Raw genomic sequence first — 4,549 nt, forward strand, 5'->3', positions numbered from 1 at the left:
GACTGCTGCCAAGTAATTAAAGAAGATTGAGACTTGGAAGGGCAGCAATGAAGGAATTAGAAAAGATAATCAAATGTAGAGATGTGTCACTGGAAACCAAGACCGAGATTATCGATACTCTTGTATTTCCAATCACCATTATGGGTGTGAAAGCTGGGCATTTAAGAAAGGAGACATTAAAAATGATTCATTTGAAAGTGCTGGAAGAGAGCATTATGGATACCTTGGATTACTAGAAAGACGAACAATTGGGTCCTGGATCAAATCGAACCTGAACTATGTCTGGAGGCAGAAATGATGAAACTGAGGATGTACTACTTTGGACACATCATGAGAAGGCCATATTCTCTGGAACGAGACAATAATACTGGGAAAGATTGAAGGCAGCAGGAAAAGAGGTTGACATCAGGACATTTTAGAGATCACTCATTCATAGATCCACCATACGTTGGAAGTGACTTTACAGCATGCAGCAGCAGCAACATAAATTGTAGGTACCCATTGTGGGTAGAGTGACAGATTAGGAGACAGGAGATCTGAGTTTGAATTGCCACTTGCCCATGGAAATTCACTGGTGGCAGGGATAGTGGAAGTAGTAAAAACACTAATTTACCTTGAAATCTAATTTACCTTGAAAGCCCTATTAGGGTCACTATTGGTCAGTTCTAACTTGAGACTCCATTTCCCTCCTTTTTTCCTCCTGACTGTAGATATATATGTTAACCGTAAGTAAAGATAGATACCTGGCAGGGGAGATACCATGATCATAAAAGTGGTTTTCCCAGGGTAAGGCTCATCCATTGCACTTCAGGTGTGCTGATCCCTGTGATTTCCCCAAATGTGGGAAAATCAACTGCCTAATTTATGCTGGGTAGGTGGGGCTCGCCAGCCATGGAAGGCAGCCCATCTAGGAGAAGGAAAACTCTGATTTCAAACCTCCACTGCCTTGTGGCTATATCCACTCATGGAAAAGACTTCAGGAGTTAACCTCGAGGCAAAATCCGGAGCTGGAGTCCCGAAGGCAGTTCGTGTCATTCTGCCAACTCCTGCAACGTTGCTGGAACCAGTTGTATTGCCTCTTGCCTTTCCATTGGACCATTTCAGCAACGTGGAGGGGGGGGTCTGCTGCTTGGGTAACAGCCTATCCTCCATATTACTTTACCCAGGCTTCGTGCTCTGGACACTCCTCGATTCAGAGCCATGTTACCATAGTCTCTAGAGACTGAAGGATGCCTATGATGAAGTAAAGATACTTTTTTCTACTTTAAATGCTTCCAAAGTGATTTTATCAGCCAAAGTGCTAATTTGTGTGCGAATAATAGATAACAAAGGAAAATTATATAATTCTCATTGGCAAATTGCAACTAATAAATTAAGTGCTGTTTGTGTTCTTGGTTGTGCCTAATGAGCAGTAATAGGATTCTAACCTATAACTAAATCATACATTTGATAAATAAATGAATGAATAACAACCCTTTAAGAAGTGAACCCACTTAGGAAGTCAGCCCCATAATATATTTTGATAAACAAAATCTTCAGTCTGCTTAATACAAATGGCTGGTTGGTGGTGGTGGGGATGGTGGCACTTGTGACTATGTCCCACTTGTTTATGATGATTACAAGAGAAAATCAGTTTAGAAAACAAATCCATTGGCAAAGCAGAGAGAGAGAGAGAGAGAGAGAGAGAGAGAGAGAATTCACTCATCAGATATTTTGTTGAAACGATTTGAAAATACACAGCATCTGTTTAATGTTTAAAGCAAAAGAAAGTGGGAAAGTAACTGAGCATGAGATAGCTTTCAATAAATAATCATGGAATAAATAGGTAAATACGCATGGGAGCACTGTAAATGCACGAGTAGTTTGGTGCCAATAAAATGTGAAAGATAAAAATAAAATACAATATAGCTACAAAAGTATTTGTATAAATCATGGAAATGTACAGGAAAGAGCAAGAACAAGCCAGCCTGCTCTGTGCACAGTCAAGATAAGGTAATGCAAGGAATATAACACTGGCAACAAAGAATGAATCAAGAAGTGTGAAACAACCAGCACGACTGAACCACAGCGCTTCTAGAGGTGACATTTTACAAATTTTATGATTTTAACTGCATATGGGCAAGGTGCAGTTACAATATAATAAAATGGGGATCAGTGGTCATTTCGAAAGGGGACATGCTCTGGAAGTTCAATTCCTTTATCCATTCTCAGGAATTGTAATCACAGCCTCCTGAATCCAGACAGCAGAACATCCTCCAAAGTACACATAGGTTTGCCAGTTGAGTCAATGGAAGGGGCTGATCCATGCATGTGGGGAGAGCAGAGTTTTCCATTCAGTGATTTCAAGAAAGTGATTTTTGGATAGGAGAATAGTTCATGGATACATGATAGATGTCCTCCAAAGTCTGGAGATTGTAAGAGTAGATTTGACTGTCACAGCTGAGAGTGGGAATATTGCATATTTTGCTAAAGTGTAGGAGGAACATCCCAATTTTGAAAGCTTCAGCAGTGGAGCAGACTGCCTGGAGGGTTGGGGTTGGAGGTTGGACAAGTGTTGGTTGGGAATGCTTTAGCTGCCTCTGTCAATTCGTATTCAGCACTGAGCAAGAGGTTGGACTGGTTGGCCTCCTAGTGCTTTCCAAACATAGAATGCTATGTGCATTTTGAAACTATTGCATATAGAATAGATCATTGAATGACACTGAACTCATGTATTGATCAGATACATTCATCTGTTGCTGATAGACAGTTTTTCTTGGATAAGGCATTTGAAGTAGGAGATTTGAGTTGAGGGCAGCCTTTGCCATAGACTCATTGGTAGCACCTTAGACTCACTGTAAAAAGCAGATCAGCTGCTCCCAGTCAAAACAGACTTGGATCTCTAAGGAATCCACACCAATTCATGAAAGAGAAGAAATTGCCATTTAAGCCTTCCCCTGTACAGTAGTGTGTTGGTGTGCTGCTCAGAGTTTTCACCGAAGAAACACATTCCAGGATCCGAGATGTTTTATCAAAAACTAGTCCTACTCATGGAAGTAAGTTAATCGCAGTTTTCACCCCTAAGTGCACTTCTACTTCGACATTATCTCTTGAGTAAAAGGCACAAGCAGAGACATCAGCCTTTAAGAAATTAGAGGTAGAAAGGTAGCATCAGTGAATGACAGGCATAATAAAAAGATTGCCAAAGTGTGTGAAGGGAAAAAAAGAACAGTCTTCATCATCTTTTTTCTAGGGAGGAGATAGTATGGAATCGTCTCATCAAGAGAACTATAGGTTACGTTTAGAGCTACTTTACAAATTGACACAGCTGGTAAGAAGAACTGATTGTATGTTCAAATAAAGGTTCCAGTGTGCTTTGGCTCCATTGTTGCAACGTTATGAATGAGGATCTGATGACTGCTGGTTTCATCCTTATGGAAAATCTGGAATTATTACACCCCAGACCACCTTGTTATCAGCACACTGTTTAGAGTGAACAAGCGTCTTTGTTTGTATGGAAACAATGCACAAAAATGCATTCCATTAAAATTTAAAGAACACCTTTTACCAGGTTCCTTCTGCCACTAGATAGGAGTGGAACTAATTGTAGAGGAAGGAAGAATCAATGAAGAACCTACCATGTGGAGGAGAGGCAGGGCATGACTTTATAGGGTACAAAACAAAAACAGCAAAGCAGATTCCAAATGCATCTGTAGAAGCAGCTCATAACCAGGATAGAGGATCACCCTCTCCTGAGTTTTGGGGGACAAGACTTTGTCTTAATCTGGTCTATGGACTGTCCTTGCACACTTGGAATGGAATGGTGCATCCCACCTGCTGGGTACATGATTCAAGGTTGGAAGCATTCAGCCACCAATGATCTGAGTCATTCCCATAACTTCTGCCCAACTTCAGCCAGAAATATAGCAACACTATTATCATAGGTAGCTTATGACTGATGCAAGCCTCCTGGTAGCAAATCTGAAATGAGTTACCCCACAACTCACCTTGAACATCAGACACTGAGGTGCACTGGTCTGTATTCAGTACACCCTCAGACCTTATAAGAACACCCTCCATTAATGTGAAAGAGCTTTCAACTAAGGCTCCTATTTGAGGAAGATAACAGAGATTGCAGAACATCAGAATGTGTCAAAGCAAGGACAAATCTGGGCACTGTTAGTCACCTTCCTCCAGTGTGGGGCTCCCCCAATTCTGCCCCCATCCAGGAGAGACACACTGGCCATGAACTGAACCATGAACCAGAAAAATAAAAATAAAATAAACTGGGCTGGTTTGTGGTTCAATTCATGGTTTGGTTCAGGGATCCTGTTTTGCCAAGATGGAACGAAGTGCTGGACTTTCATCCCCTTCATTTTGGACTTCAGCTCACGGTTGACTCATCCGTGCAATAGGCAGGGATTCTGGGAACTGAGTTTCCAGCAAGATCTTCAGGAGGCCTAAGCTTGAGAACCGTAACACAGTTTAGCTGATGCTTCAAAACAATGCTTGATATTAGAAGGAAAGCAGCTTGAGCTGGCAGAAGAAGATGTGCCAGGCTAATGGTGGT

General features: G+C 41.4%; 1 non-coding gene across 1 annotated transcript; it reads left to right on the forward strand.

The window, feature by feature from the left end:
- The first annotated feature begins 735 nt into the window (after positions 1 to 735).
- Positions 736 to 894, forward strand: LOC140706310 (U1 spliceosomal RNA). The gene has a single exon (XR_012085949.2). It is a non-coding gene; the product is annotated as a U1 spliceosomal RNA (small nuclear RNA).
- Positions 895 to 4,549: the final 3,655 nt, after the last annotated feature.

Source organism: Pogona vitticeps, chromosome 3 (assembly GCF_051106095.1).
Source record: "Pogona vitticeps strain Pit_001003342236 chromosome 3, PviZW2.1, whole genome shotgun sequence".
Classification (NCBI taxonomy): domain Eukaryota; kingdom Metazoa; phylum Chordata; class Lepidosauria; order Squamata; family Agamidae; genus Pogona; species Pogona vitticeps.